At 31.1% G+C, this 17,553-nt stretch overlaps 1 long non-coding RNA gene across 1 annotated transcript; it reads right to left on the reverse strand.

Moving 5' to 3' along the window:
- Positions 1-789: 789 nt before the first annotated feature.
- Positions 790-16,578, reverse strand: LOC143042537 (uncharacterized). The gene is made up of 3 exons (XR_012968035.1): positions 16,457-16,578; positions 5,478-5,535; positions 790-1,775 (listed from the first exon to the last, which is right to left on the reverse strand). It is a non-coding gene; the product is annotated as an uncharacterized LOC143042537 (long non-coding RNA).
- Positions 16,579-17,553: the final 975 nt, after the last annotated feature.

A 17,553-nucleotide genomic window follows, 5' to 3' on the forward strand; every position in this document is an offset into this window, starting at 1 on the left:
GGTACTATAATCTTTCGACTTATTTTTCCATTGACTAAAGTCATGTTTGTTTCTGACTGTTAATGACTTTATTACACTAAACATTGTAAAGCTGTTGATTTCTCAAATGAATTGTTTGATATTTTTTCATGCCTTATTATTGAAGGTACATTGTAGTACGGTCGTCTATGTAATTGCTAATATCCACTTTTTTCGAACTTTGGTAATCATACCACATCTTCTTATTTTATAAGAAAACCCAATGACGACAAAGATGAATCGGAAACAATAATGACAGCTATTTCATTAGAACAAAGTGCTGTTATTCGGGACATTTTCTGTAATCACGGACATTCCAACGATCGTTTATGAAATTTAATGGATCTGTTCGATCTCTGATCATCCTTTTTGATATTCTATTCTTAATACTGCAAGAGATATGTTTTAACTAAGACAGGGATAGGGGTGTCCCTGGCCAACATCGAATGCAGATACAAGTTAAATTAGTGTAGACGATCTTATTAATAAGTTGATTATCAACCTTCGCGATAACCAGACGATAAGATTAACACTAAGAGAACTTTCGGAGAAAAATCAAGAGTAATGTGTGGGTTTCGAGTGCAACATGGGTTCTTAATCATTCTAAGATTACTTCAAGATACACTCTTAGTAGATAACATGATCTAAAGCACTAAGATTTCTTTATGATACCGGCTCCAGAACTACCTTATCGTATGGCAGACTTAAAAATATTGTGTTTTTTCTCCTACTTTCATGATAAAAATATAGAAGAAAAAAAAAGAAAATGCATTACCAGAAGCGAATAATTGGTTTGATTGAAGTATTTCTTATCAAACTTAAACACATCATAATCATCAGCATACATTTTAAAAATAATTTCTTGAGACTTGGTATCATTTTAATATTGTAACAGTTTCTCACTGGCGCGTGTAGCATGAGGTCTTGTTCTCTCAAACTGTTCTTTTGAATGTAGATAGTCCTTAACAGTAGCACCCCAAGCTGCAATTTTTGTTAAAAGATTTTCAGTAAATGTATTTATATCTGGCATTTTACCAATCCATGTATATTTGTATAAATGTCTTGGTAACTTTACCTGTGAACTCCAATGAACGTCTTTACAAGTTTTATAACCGTTATGAATTCCGAAAGGGATTTTACGGCGGGCCTTCGACAAATGTCCCTCATACGCGCGGGGTTTAATCCCTTCTCTAAGAAAGCAGACAAAACTCATTCTCTCGGTTCTCTCACAAATACTGCTTTTGTCCAGGTATCATTAAACATCATATCTGTTATTTCATTATTTTCAAACTGATTAAGATAAGTTAGTCCATTTCGACCTGGAACATGCACATCTTTATTTTTTAGTCCCTGTATAAACTGAAGCAGTCTTTTCGTTCCAGAAGAATATCAGTTTGTATTTTCTTACAACTATAGGCGAAGAAGTACCAGATCTTTTTATCTGCCGCAGTTCTTGATTTTTCAATCGTGGAACATCTTTTGGAGAAAGTATTGAAATGTGTTTTCCTGTATTGTGGCTGTCTGGTCCATTGATATTTACAAGCGTATTTTTCGAAATTGTCGAAACAGTAAAATATTTTTCAACTTCTTTTTCAGGTACACTATCGTAGACGATTTTTTTAATGTTCCCACTTATTCTCATAGTCGGATAGAAATGGTTCACACATATGCAAGAAATAAACAGACAACATAATATAGTACAGAAAGACACTTTACGTCCAGATAGTCTTTGCATATTTCTTCATGAGTGATAAAACCTGTAAAAAAAATAAATAAAGGACATACTAAAATCATAATAATTTGAATAAATATGTATATGTAACATCTAGAAAAAACATAGGATACTAATTTTAGTGAAGACAATAGTTATTTCTGGAAAAAGCGTCATCAGCTACACTAAAGTCAAATACACAACGGTTTGTCCATGAATGTGAAAACCAAAACAGATTAAAAATAAAAACTGTCTACAGTGAATGTTTAAATTTCATTCTTAATTTTCATCCAAGTAAACACTTGAAAAATATTATCGGAATTGAACTCTGAACTCTTTTATTTTCTCTAAAATAAACGGGTTTTTCGTCGTTCCTGATATATCAAGAATTGGGTGGGTAACTCACTGGCTGAAGTCAACAAATCTAAGTTAAGCTTTATAATGGTTTATATATAACTTCACAATAGTGCAAAACACTTTCAAAGTTCAACGGTAAATATTCCGAAAAATATAAAACAAATGATATTTCCAATAAAGGTTATATACTAAATACAATGAATGTCACTTTACAATGCATGCACGATGTCAGTACAGCTTAACCGCTGGTATCCAACTGACCATTCGCTGAGAGACGATATAAATAATTCATAATACAAATTATGTAATCTTACTTCATCAAAACTACATGTATTAATGAAATTTGTCACGTAAGTACCATAAACAAATAATACAATTAAACACATATAATAAATGATAACAAGAAATAGACATTGCTAGGATTAAAATGATTAAATTGTTAACATGTAAGCTAACAATTTGAATCTGCTTTAAATAAAGATTAAATTGCAACAAAATAAAGCAAAAAGGAAAATATCGCTATCACAGCAATATAGGACTGTTGTTTACTATTAATATTAGCGCTAATCATATATATGTATTGACAGTGCTTCGTAAGCCTTTGAAGGCTGGCTGATTGAATTTGTGTCAATGTATGTAAAAATGGTATATGAGGTTGCACTATAAATAAAATTATATATATATGGCTTAGCGCATATACACCTGGCAGTATAACGTGACGGTACCCAAATTGCACCTATTTTGACAGTTTTTTCACCTACGAATTTTTTTGACAAAGACACACATTTCCATTCTGTGTTTATTTTGTAGCCGTATCCTTCTTTATTAAATAGGTACACCAATTTGATTTTTAATCCCTATAGAGTCATAGAAAAAATGGGTCTGAATCGACCTCCAAACTATCAATTATTCTGTAATGAGGAGTTTCCAAATTGCATCCATGCTTAAATTCACATCATTAAAAATCAAATATGTTGTTTTGTTTTATTTTTTCAGATATTTAAAACAATTTGACATAAGTACATGCTATTTTCTTAAATGGATGCTTGTATTATATGTTTGTTTTTTGTTCATTTTTAAAAGATGACTTTTTGTGAACTTCGCATGACGGCGTTTTCGTATTTTTTTCTCTTCAATTGAAAGCTTCATCTGTTGATATAAACTGTGAACGTCAAGTGTATATTTGAATATATTCACCTATTTTGTATGACGGGTATAATGTCAAATAATCAAAATACAAATTGTTCAGTCTCAAAGAAACATTTTAGAAATTTCTCAGCTGTTTATGTTGAATAGAAGCAATTTGGATACTCGGTACAATTTGGGTACCGCGACGTTAGAAGGATTGAGCAAGGGCATTAAAACAGTTAATGCTTAAACAGTGAATTGTTTTATGATCTTTTTAGTCATCTATACTACTATAGGAAGATACTGAAGTCATTGAGCCGTAACTCCTCTAAAACCATACAAAGTCGGAAATATTTGTGATATGACTTTAAATGTAGTGTTTTGTACTTCATACATTTGTCTTTGAAACAATCTTTTTTTCATAGAAAACGCCGATTTTTATTACATGTATATACATGTATGGGTAAATTTCAGTAACATTGTATACTTATTTTTGTATTTGTCACAAATTTATTGTTTATTTCAAAATTTTAAATGACAAAAATGATTTGAATTAAATTGAATTGAGTATATTTTATCCTATAGATAAATAACAATTTGATCTGAAATTGAATATTCCGAATCGTATAAACTCATATTTATCAATAAAACTATCATAAATAAAAACTTTAGGAATAATTAATTCAAGAAATCACTTAAGAAAAAAAATGGAACAAATTGAATTGAATTAAATTGAGTGAAAATACTTGAAAATAGATATTAATAAAACAGTTTAAGGGCATACAGTTACAGGGGAGGTAATGACGTTGCTAACGTAAATTGTTATTTTCGCGACGCCATACTATGACTTATCGGGAGAAGATTCTGTTTTCGACTGAATTCTTTTCAATCAAACTGATTTAACATTTAACTTGAAAACGAGTTCATGGACTCCTCTTTTCTAAAATGCCATTTGGTTTGATTACGCGAGAAGATTATGTGTGCCAATTTTCACGAAAACGTAAATAGTGCAAATTTTAAAATTTGATAAATATACAATAAAAATGATGTTTTATTCTACACTCATGAACATTTGATAAATCTGAGTTATTTCTGAATAAAAAATGTATAAATTTTTAGGATACTTATACAAAAAAAAACCAGAAATTACTAATTATTTTACAAAAAAAACAATTTGTGTTTATCTTTTAAAACAAAAAAGTTATGTCTTTCTTTCGAAAGAGAAAATACGGCCACAAATCCGAATTTTGAGCAAATATTTAAAATTTCGACCTCATTTTACTCAAAAATTAACACATGACGGTAGATTGTTTTATTACATATTTGACTTAATCAGGTAAAAAATAGTCTATATAAAAATTTATCAAAATGTAAATACGGGATCAAAACTGTATCGTATGTCATTAATTGTTTTATAATATCTTTTCTTAAAAAACTCATATATGTAGAAGTTGCACTTTTGTGACCAAATATACTTTCAATTACAATTTCGCGTTAAATTTTTTTTAATAGAAACCATAAAATTATAGTTGTTAATGGATTTGAAAAAAAAAACCACTCAATATAGCAATGCGTTTTATTATTTATTCTAACTTCAAGAATCTCATAAACTTTATAAGATATCTCATAAACGTTATCAGATATTTCATAAACTTTATACGATATATCATAAAATTTATAAGATATCTTATATATTTTATATGATATCGTAATGTCTTATTTATCATTTTAACTATATGAGATAACTAATAAAGTACAAAAGATATCTTATTTTTTTTTAAATAAGATATCTTTATAAATATAAATAAGATATCTTATAAACTTTAGGAGATATCTTATAAAGTATATGATATCCACCTCTTGGGCGGATTAGGGAGGGGTAGGTCCGAGGGTTGTAACACCCTGTTCGGCCTGCATTGGGAACCCCCTTTGAAAATTGGCTGGATACACCTGCTCGTATTTGAAATCATATTTGGTAAATGTAGAATACGCTAGGGAAAGTCTTCGTCGGGTTCTCGCCCCTTTAATCAATCATTTTTCCTACATGCAAACCGGTAAAAGAGATTCATTAAAGGGCATAGTATAACGTATACATAATGATAAAATTATAACATCACTTACAATATACGACTTTGTTTACAGAATGATTACATAGATAACTGAGTTTATATTCCATATCAGGTATATGATATCCTTATATGAATTGCATCATGCGCGAAAACAAACGTTCAAAACATGCATTTATATGTTAAAATATACTTACATTTCTTGAAAATCGGATTCACCGTGTATGTACACTTCTCCGGAAATTCAGTTATTGGCTGTGAGTTAAAAAAAAAACAAACATGTGAATATAAATGTACGAGACAATTTTTAACCTAAATGCAAATCTTTAGATAAATATAATAATTATGATACTTTTCTGTTGTATTCTATTGATGCAGTATTTCATTTCAAAATACAAATATTATATACCAATACAGCATGTTCTTACACATCAACAAAATATCAAGATATATATTTTCTGTCTCAAGGCATAACATTTTTGTACTACTTAGTTTTCTTCAAAATACAAATATGACATACCAATAAAACAGGTCCGTAGACATCTACAATGTATCGACATTGTATCTTCTATCTAAAGGTTGCACCTGTTAATGCAGCTGTTTGACACACCACGCCTCTTTTGTCTTTCATATCATAGAGTCATAACTTAAAAATGTTAATTGCATAAATACACACGAATAGCGGCAATTTTCAATTATGAAGAAGATCCAAAGTTGTTGCAGAAGTATTAAATGATTTAGTACACGTTTAATCTCTTAGAAGTTCGAGGCATACAATTGTTTAAAAATATGCTGCAGAGTCAAATGTTTTGATCTTTGAAAAAAACAGTTGTGCTTACCAACGTTTCATTCCAGGATATATTTTCTATGAAACTTCATAATAGAGTTGACACTGTTTTGGCGGTAACGGGAGTTCCTTTGGGAAATTGCATTGTCTATATTAACAGAAGTGCACCCTATGGACATAAGATATCTTTGTAAGATTGAGTTCTCTTGTAATTTGGTTCCATTTGCAGGAAAGATTTTATAAACGACATAATCAATTACATATTGTTATCAATACTTTTGTTGAAATATTTCATTTCATACCAAAATAAATGTGAATATTCGTATGCACAAACATATTAATTTCTTGATTTTGGGATAACAAAATATGTTTGCTGCGTTTTCCAATATTTGATCGAATATATATTTAGTCTTCGAAAATAAGGACAACAGTTAAAACCTATATAAACCGTGGTAGTACTTCTTATACAGTATAATATAAAATTGTCCGATTATAAATTTTGAAATTATTAAAAAAACTTAGGTTTCAACTCCCTCAGGCAAAGTTGACCTTAGATGAATTTGGCTATTTATTTAAGGTATTTTTGTCATATAGCTCTTCAACGGTTTCGGTACTTATACATCCTCGGATTCCAAATGTTTGGTTTTGAGCGTTCCTGATTAAGGCAAATCTAGAAAAGCGCCTCGGACGCATTGAATTATTAAACGTGTTGTTTCCAATTTTTTGTAGCCGTGTTAATTGCAATATAAAATTGAGAATGGAAATGGGGTATGTGCCAAAGAGACAACAACCCGACCATAGAAAAAAACAACAGCAGAAGGTCACCAACAGGTCTTCAATGTAGCGATAAATTCCCGCACCCGGAGGCGTCCTTCAGCTGGCCCCTAAACAAATATATACTAGTTCAGTGATAATGAACGCCATACTAATTTCCAAATTGTACACAAGAAACTAAAATTAAAATAATACAAGACTAACAAAGGCCAGAGGCTCCTGACTTGAGACAGGCGCAAACATGCGGCGGGGTTAATTATGTTTGTGAGATCTCAACCCTCCCCTATACCTCTAGCCAATGTAGAAAAGTAAACGCATAACAATACGCACATTAAAATTCAGTTCAAGAGAAGTCCGAGTCTGATGTCAGAAGATGTAACCAAAGAAAATAATAATACATAAATAACAACAGACTATGCATTAAAGCAAGCGTTAAAGACGCTTATTCATAACTTTACATGTATATATGTAACATTTCCAAACGTGTTCATCTCCCAAACGTGTCATTATCCCCAAAACATGTATATTCTCCCTAAACGTGTCCATAATATTCCATACTGGCCAAACGTGTCCGATTTCATAATACCAAAGCGTGTCCGATAATTGTTTATTGTTAAAACGTGTCTACTGTTAAACACCAGAACGTATCACATCTTTTAACGCGTATACATGTATGTCTTTAATGACATCAATAACGTTAATGGCAATTCTTTCATTGGGGACATAGTTGATGAAATGGTCATTATCGCGTTTTTGTGCTTTTTTCCTTTGATCTTTTTTTGTGATAATTTTTCATATCATGCTAGTCGCTTGAGATGGAAAATTATCGCTAGAAACTAAGAAGGCACGTGGCGTTGCTAACGAAATTGACATGAAATTGACCAACGTCGTCATAGGTAAAATAGCGATAAACAGATTATCATTTGTCATCTCAACTCGATTGCATTTCTCGCTTTCGTCGTCCCGGCTCAAGCGAGAAAATCAATCTCGTTGAGATGATCAACGATAATCTATAATGATCATCATTAATTTGTTCAATACCGATCGTAAATTATTATCATAATTGCAAATTTAATCTGTAAAAGAGGGACGAAAGATACCAGAGGGACAGTCAATTTCTTAAATCGAAAATAAACTGACAACGCCATGGCTAAAAATGAAAAGGACAAACAGACAAACAATAGTACACAACATAGAAAACTAAAGAAGAAACAACACGAACCCCACCAAAAACTAGGAGTGATATCAGGTGCTCCGGAAGGGTAAGCAGATCCTGTTCCACATGTGGCATCCGTCGTGTTGTTTATGAGGTAAGAAATCTGGTAAATAGTCTAATTCGATAGGTCACATTTATGAAACGGAAGGGGATTGTAGTTACGACGTAAGGAACATATCCGATATCATTTTGTGAAACGGTTATTCCATAACGGTCAACCAACTCGTGATGGCGTCCGTAAAATTTACGAAGAGATGATTTCAACTTCACCATTTGGAACTCTTGATTTAACAGCTTCCTGGTAAGCAACAACCCTCTATCAAGAAAATCATGATAGGAAATGCAAGCACGGGAATATCGTATCAATTGGGAGACATATACACCGTATGCAGGTGCGGCTGGAATGTTCCTACTTAGAAATGGAAAGTTCACAATTGGAGGCTGAAATCATCTCTTTTGTATTAAAGTTTTGTTTTTATTTCGACCCTCATTGTCAATTTATAGATGTAAGTCAAGATATGAGGCCGACTAAACTGTATCTGTTGTATCCTTTATCTCTAGTTCAATGGGATAGATGCGTTCGACATAGTCACCAAATTTTAAATTATTTAGTGAACATCATCTATATAGCGAAAAGTAGAGTTATTAGATATTGCTAACTTCTTATTTTCCTTCCTAAAAAGTTCCTGTATGAAGTCAGCCTCATAATAATAAAGAAACAAGTCGGCAAGAAGAGGGGCACAATTCGTTCCCATTGGAATGCCGATAGTCTGTTGAAAAACACGTCCTCCGAACGTAACAAATATGTTGTCAATCAAGAAATCAAGCATCTTGATAATGTCAGTTTCAGAGAAGTTTTTGTTTGAATCAGAATGATCCTTTACAAAGTAGGATTTATCCCTTCCTAAGACAAGATACTTGTATCTTCGTTGGCCATTTTATTTAATTAAAAAAAGCAATACCGACTCTTCCAATTTGTCTTTTAGTTTGGAATGTGGAATACTTGTGTAAAGTGTAAAAAAGTCAAATGTGTTAATACTATTACAAGATGAAAAAGAGTTAGATTGTATGTACTCTAAAAGATCTTTGGAATTTTTAAGTATCCACATCTGATTTACGCCACCTCTGGAATAGGCAGTTTCACAATAACTTTTAAGTCCGTCATAACACCAAGGCGTGTCCGATAATTGTTTATTTTCAAAACGTGTCTACTGTTAAACACCAAAACGTATCACATCTTTTAACGCGTATACATGTATGTCTTTAATGACATCAATAACGTTAACGGTAATTATTTCATTGGGGACACAGTTGATGAAATGGTCATTATCATCATTAATTTGTTCAATACCGATCGTTAATTATTATCATAATTGCAAATTCAATCTGTAACAGAGTAATTTCCTTTGACTGAAATGCTCATTGCCCAGTTGCAATTGTTTCATGCTCACTTAGAGCGAACATAGAAATACTTATAGGACAGTTTAATCATAAATGTAATACCCATAGATGAAGTTCAACCCTGACTTCAAAGGTTCTATGTGCGTTGAAATGGCGTTCACACTTATCTGATAATGACATGAACCAGTTGATCATTGAGATACAGAATGACAATCAAGACAATAGAAAACTGACAATATAAAGCTACTAAGCAATTAAATATGCTATAAATAAGATAGAAACAAAATCAAAAAATATATTTTATATTGACTTGATTATAGCTCAACATGCAGACTTCTTATACGTTCAGGTATTTCACATTCAATTTTTTATGGAAATATTCTTTATCAAGCACAAAAATGTCAGTAATCACCTCAGAAGCTAACAAAACATTTAAATAGACTTATTAAGAAGGGATATAGCTTTTGATACTGATTTCAGGTCAACAAAGATTGAATATTTTGGCGTTAATATTGATCCATTTATAGGGTCTTTGCATCAGAACTAAATACATTTATTTAAAAACCAGTTGTTGGCATGACACGGGTTATGTTCCTTTCATATATGTTATGATGGTATGATAATAAACCCCTAGCCGGAAGGATTGTGCCTGATATTCATATGATGAAGACATAATCTTTCAATCAGTTTGATTGAAGTCTGGAGCTGGCATGTCAGTTAACTGCTAGTAGTCTGTTGTTATTTATGTATTATTGTCATTTTGCCATTTTATTTAGTCACATCAGACTCGGACTTCTCTTGAACTGAATTTAAATGTGCCTATTGTTATGCGTTTACTTTTCTACATTGGCTAAAGGGTATAGCGGGAGGGTTGAGATCTCTTAAACATGTTTAACCCCGCCGCATTTTTGGGCATGCCCTAAGTCAGGAGCCTCTGGCCGTTGTTAGTCTTGTATTATTTTTAATTTTAGTTTCTTGTGTACAATTTGGGATTAAGTATTATATATTATATTCATTATCACTGAACTATTATATGTATATATTTGTTTAGGGGTAAGCTGAAGGACGCCTCCGGGTGCAGGAATTTTTCGCTGCATTGAAGACCTGTTGGTGACCTTCTGATGTTGTCTGTTTTATGTTTGGGTTGTTGTCTCTTTGACACATTCCCCATTTCCATTCTCAATTTTATTGATTATAAAAATAATATTCGTTTAGATAAAACAATATAACATATTAATCTCCAAAAGAAACTAACAAATGTGAATATTTTTCTTTTTTAAGTCGAACTTCTGTTTCCATCATGTTTAAATTTTATATCAATTTAACTTTATCTTAACAATGATCAACAATGTATGTTTACTATTATTTATAAACAAATTAATTGAAAACACAATTGTTAGAAAACATTGAACGAATTGAAAATATGTATGCTCCAAAAATTATTTTCCATACCTTGTATGTTTTGTTATTTCACAAAAACCCTAAACTCTTTAATTATAAATACATATTTTATAAACATCATGAATAAAATCATTATAATTTTCGTAATTAGCCATCAAATATATAAAATACATCTATGATTTAGTAACTAACTTATTCTGAAAAATAAAAAAAAAAAGATTTAAAAAAAGACATTTTATAATAAAACTGTAGAAAACTGTGGAAAAAATGTACCTTCTTAATATATTTTCACATTCGACGCAGTTCGACACCTAAATGGAGCATATCAAAGAAAAGGTGTATGTTAGAAGTTCAACAACGTGCTGTTCCCATTTTCAGGAACTAACAGGAGCACAGTTTATATAAAATATAAAGATACAAGCCTAAAAAATACATTTTTAAATTAAGTTCAATATTTCCCTTGTAAATGCGCAATTTTGATCGATTTCATCCATTTTTTGACCATTTTATTTGTCTGTCCAGTGCACTAAAAATAGACATAAATTAACAACAGAAGGGACTTAAATCGAAAAGATATTTAAGTAAATATATTATAATATACTGGTCAATGAGATCAACAGATAAGAGATTTAACTGGAGTTACGTGATTGAGGACAACACACATAAAACATCAAAGAAAGTCAATTTGGTCATGGTTTTATTTTATCTAACAATAGAGAGCAGTGGCTAACTTTTGGCGAACTTTATCTATGGGTGTTACATCAATGGTTGAATTACTCGTTCAATATGTAAATTAGTTTGTACTAATAAACTCCGATGATGCTATTATTTAACCTGAATATTGCTCGGCGGGCTTTCAGCAGAAATTACTTCCCTTTTTCCACAGTTCCTTTTTTTTAAACGCTCCTCAAATCATAAGCTGGTTATCAGGTTTTTTTAATAGATTTTAGGTTTCGGGCATCATTAAAGACACACGAACAAGAGACATAATGTCCAGTGCCAAATATGTCATGCATTATTTGAACGACGCCATTCGAACTATAAATATTAAAGATAGGTGCTATTATCATACAGGGAATTTATGATTAGGTCTAAATGGCTACGGTTATGTGGATCAACACTAGCTGTGATCTTTATCTAATAAATCTCAGAGCGAGTAAAGACCGATTGATTTATGATTTTGTGTACTTCTATTTCCGTTATAAAAAAAGAGTCGGACGTTTTATATTAAAAATAATACAACTGATGGTACCATGAAAGAGTGAAATACTATACAAATTTAAGGTAAAATTGCGTAAAGAATTGAACATTCTCAATCCACGATGTATCCGAATGTACGTGACAACTTTTTTTTTAACCATTTTACAAATCTAAAAATTAATAGAATGAAAATGTTAAATTCCTGTCGTAAATATATTTATACAACATTTTATCTCTTTCGGTGAGATATAATATATGCAAAGATATTTTGTTTTGTTTACAAACATTCATTGTTTAGTATTTAGTACAAACTAATTTCTTAGAAGTTCAAGGAATATTAATATTGTAAATATGCCACTCAGTTATTTCCGTGTTTCCTCTTAAATACAACAGTAGTGCAGATCAACGTTCCATTGAAGGATATATTTTTACGAAACTTTATATTAAAAATTAGCGCAGTTTTAGTCGTATATGGAGTTCCTATGGGAAATTGGACTGTCTATTGTGACAGAAGTGCACCCATAAACATACAATATATTTGTCATCCTGAGAATTTTTTAATTCTTTTCCATTTTCAGAAAATATTTCACGTCTTTACGCTAAATCCATTGGATTTTGAATATGTACTGATTAATATTTGAGAATTTTTATTTACTTGTTATAGGCTCTGAACTTACTGATCTCTACTTAGTGTCATTTTATTGTAAGTACGTACAAGTACAATGTCACGTCTACTCGGTGTTGTGATAGGTGAATACCATCTGATTAGTTGATACTTTTGTTTGTTCTTATGTTGTACTATTCCATATAAAAAAGAAGATGTGGTATGATTTCCGATGAGACAATTCTCCACAAGTGACCAACATAACATAGAATTTAACAACTATAGGTCGCCGTACTGCCTTCAACAATGAGCAAAGCCCATAGTGCATAGTCAGCGACAAAAGGCTCCGAAATAACAATCACTATCTCAGGTTAAAAGGGGGAGCTTTCAATCGAGTTTTACATCGCCACATTTTGTATGTGCCTTTCCTAAGTCACCAGCTTATAATGCAGTGGTTGTTGTTTGTTGCTGTGTATCACATTTGTATTTCGTTTATTATTTGTACATCAATTAGGTCGTAAGTTTTACTATTTATTGATAAGCAGTAGAGGCTTCGTAATGTGAATGTAGTTGTTAATAAATGTATCATTTGGTCTATTGTGAAGAGTTGTTATTTGTTATGGAACTTAGATGACTGCTTAAGCCAATTGTTTGATATCTATCTTAAAGTGAGGAAGATGAAGCTTTGTGTCATGTTTTTTTGTTTCTAGTTCTATAGGATATATTGACCAAATCCAAAGAGTTTCGATTTTTAATGGTAGAACATCATCAATAAATTTGAAATGTGAAAATACGTGATTTGGCTGCTTTGATCGTTTTGTTGTGATAGCATCTTAATTAACATCGACTCATGTGAGAAGAAGATGTTAGATATTGATTGATTGATTGATTGGTGTTTCCTTACGCCACAACAGCGAAAACAGGCTATATCGCGGCCAGAGCTATTTAAATATTTTTACATTCCTAAATATTGTCTTTTTTTTTTTTAAATCAGACCAAAATCCTTCCGTATACTTAAACTTAAGTCGAATGCAAAATTGTTTATTTACAATTGAAATTAACACTAAGATAACGTGATAAAAATCAAAATTATTTATAAGTGATACAAAAGTTTATACCAAATTAATCATATATATTATTTACATTAAAATGCTTCCCATGAATATCAGCAAAGGCAATGCAAATAATTAAAACTTGTTTGTTTTAAGATAGTATGCATTTGCAAGGTATATTTTGTGGCCCATCTTTATTTTGTAGAAGATACTCATGTTTTAATCAAATACGACCAATACGGCATCTAGAAATAACACAGACCGTGTCTGCTCCTACAATGATTAAAAAGGTTTACCTAATTTAGGTTTCATTTCATATAATTTATTATCATCTTCTTTACTCAATATATCACAATTATATTCTATAATATTAGATTTAAAATCAGTTCGACAAAGGGTCATCAACGTGATCAAGGGCATGTTTTGCGTCCTGTACTACAACTGTATTTCTATGAATTACAATAGGACTTAGTAACATTATTTCTTTGTGAAGAAACTTGATTATCTCATGAAATTATCAACTTGAGAATTATCGGGTTCAGAATTATAGTATTATCTATAGCTTGACAGCATAAAAGTCAGACAGGAGAGACGCACAGTTTGATAGAAAAAATATGCTGCCAATAAATAACAACCGCATACTGATAAGTTATTCCTCGTTTTAGCGTTTTTGAAAACTTTGAATTTTTCGGAAACTAATAATATCCACACCAGAAAAAGTTTTTCTCAGCTGTATTTGAAATATTTCATTCTCGCGTCACTGATGAGCAACCGAAAAAGCTTCGTATATCATTCTTAACTACAAATTTTAAAACTTGAGGTGTATTTTCTAATAAGTACTTTTTGGTTTCGTCCACCCATTTTTCAATTTTAATTTAGGCATATTATTTATTACTAGAACACACCCGCGAAATCGCGGGCATTCAGAGCGTAGTTTAAAGTATCAGTATGTAAAGTGTTGTTGGAAGAATTTTGTTAAATACAGAATGACTGGAGAATTTCAGCAAAAGTATCATAAGTCATAGGTTATTGGGGACAGGAAAATGTTTTTTTTACCCTCCACCTTTATTTTCAAAGTTCACAATTTTTTGTTTTCTATCTATTTCAATATGAACATACATTTAGTATGTTATGAACATTTATTTAAGTAAGGAGCCTGTAATTCAGTGGTTGTCGTTTGTTTATGTGTTACATATTTGTTTTTCGTTCATTTTTTGTACATAAATAAGGCCGCTAGTTTTCTCGTTTGCATTGTTTTACATTGTCATTTCGGGGCCTTTTGAAGCTGAGTATGCGGTATGGGATTTGCTCTTTTTTGAAGGCCGTACGGTAACCTATAATTGTTTATTTCTGTGTCATTTTGATCTCTTGTGGAAAGTTGTCTCAACATGGCAATCATACCACATCTTCTTTTTTTTGTAATCAATGAATTTTGTAAAAGATTTAATGACTGGAGAATTTCAGAAAAAGTATCAAAAGTTCACATGAATAATTTTAGCGCTTATCTGTATATTATGAACATTCATTACTATATAAATAAAGCGTATTTACTTTCAATTCTAAGTTTACTAATCGATCCAGGATGATCATTGATATAGTATACAGACCCTCTCTATTTAATAAACTCTGTGACTGCCGTGGATAGTAAACTTGAAAATGATAGCAGATAAAATTCTGAAAATATATTTTATTCGTAGTATATGTATGTTCAAAGTATACAGAAAAACGCAAACCGGAAGTCTAATCTGACTTAAAATTTCGTACAATGACGGGACAATACCCGGATGCCTTTTTTCTCGTTTTTCTCCTAAAATAACTCAATCTGAATAATCATATGAATGGATGACAAATGCGACTATGCACTGTACCTATAGGACACAGAGGCGTGTTGATTAATTTATTGTGGAAAGAAAAGAAGCGACACCAAAAATGAGGTCTTCTCGTTTAATAGTATAGATATTTATAAATGTTCGCAAAACGAAAAAGACCCTTCTTAATAACTTATTAAAATCCACGGATGACAGAATTTACGTTTGGATTTATTAAATGCGTATCACACATTTCCTTTATTTAGTCAATTAATCTAGGGTAATACGTTTTTATATAATTACTGTTGCCAATATTTAGCTTGTCTTTCCAGGAATATGAGAAAGTAGTTATTTGTTGATTAATGTTAAGTATAGAACCTAATATATGTCATAGGATATCTTCCAAGCCAATACAACAATGCATGTGTGGTACAGGGATTGATGTCCAATATATTTGTGTAAATTATAAACTGAACTTTTGCAATATTTGAAGCTTTATGAAAGCACATGTCTAACTACCATAACATAAAATACTACTTATTTATGTGTCAAACAAATCCTAGTACTCTGGAAACATTCATATATAAGAATGATGCTTTTGATTTCAAGGCAAATACATTTACCACTTTTCTACCTTGCTCAGTTAAATGTTTCAGAGTTCCCACAAACATTGCTGATATAAATCAACTATGAACCTCAGTAGAAAACAACATCGAAAATGTCATAAACATTACCATCAAAATAACATTTTCCTTCTATCTTCACATAACAATCTTTTCTAAATGACATAACTTTTGTCTTTTCCTTTAAACTCCTTGTGTCGGACACACTTGTTTTTATACTAGTACTTTTCACAGAATCAGAAACAATTATATTATCGACATACATTAGCAAGAAAAAAGCTTATTCGTTTAAGTTTTTATTTGTTCTTACCATACTAGTAGCGTCGTATGCCTGCTTTTATTTATAACTTTAATTTTTGAACACATTCAGAAAACACAATTACCAATAATTTCAAATATAATGCTCCGAATACAAATATGTTCACACTTCACCATAGTATTGAAAGGCATTTTTTGTATGTCTCCATGATGACACAAAATCAACCATGTATAAAAGTGTAAAGCATTTGAGTCAAAAAGTAAAATACGCCTAAAATTGAGATATTGTAACTAAACCTAAAAGTATAGTGCATACATTAAAAACCTATGTGCAATGATATTGGACATATTGCAATTATTTTTAATATACTGAGTTTAACCATTAGTGCTGATAGGATCAACATGAAATAAAGGTGTAAAACGATGGAGTTAATCAATCTATGCAACGAATTAAATTTTGATATAACATTTTGTTTGCAACAAAAAGTAGGATGTTGCTTCGAAAAGCCGCATCACAAGAGCCTTTCCGGTGTGTGCTACATGTAAAAACCGTGAAAATTAATCTCAATTCATACTATGGAAATTTAACAAAATATGTGATATTGAATTAACTTTGAAACGACCCCCATCATCTTACTAGGTTTGTCATTTTATTTTTAGCCATGGCGTTGTTAGTTTGTTTTCAATCTATGAGTTTGACCGTCTCTCTGGTATCTTTCGTCCCTCTTCTATTCCCAAGTTTACAATATGGGCGGTGGGATTAAGGGGGGAAATGAGTTCCTCCTATAATAAATGAAGTGCACAATTTCATCTAATTTGCGACCTTTTGTAGGCGCACTTATGTATTATGTTTTTATACACCAAAGCACATTATAAATTATATGAAAGTATTTTTTTATATAAAAACCTACTTGGTACAGTTGAATTCAGTTGATTCCAGATTACCAATTCATATAAATAACAGCAAGATTTTTTTTATTTTAAAATGTATATCTGGTATAGGACATGTGCACTTACTTTAGTATCGATCATAATCTTTGTTTACATCAGAAGTTTAAAAAGCACAGTGTATTGTTTAAATTAAAGGCTAACTGACCTTACTGCTTCTTCTTCTGGAAATATCTAGTATTTTAAATTGAATGTCAATAT

The sequence above is a fragment of the Mytilus galloprovincialis genome, chromosome 1 (assembly GCF_965363235.1).
Source record: "Mytilus galloprovincialis chromosome 1, xbMytGall1.hap1.1, whole genome shotgun sequence".
NCBI lineage: Eukaryota > Metazoa > Mollusca > Bivalvia > Mytilida > Mytilidae > Mytilus > Mytilus galloprovincialis.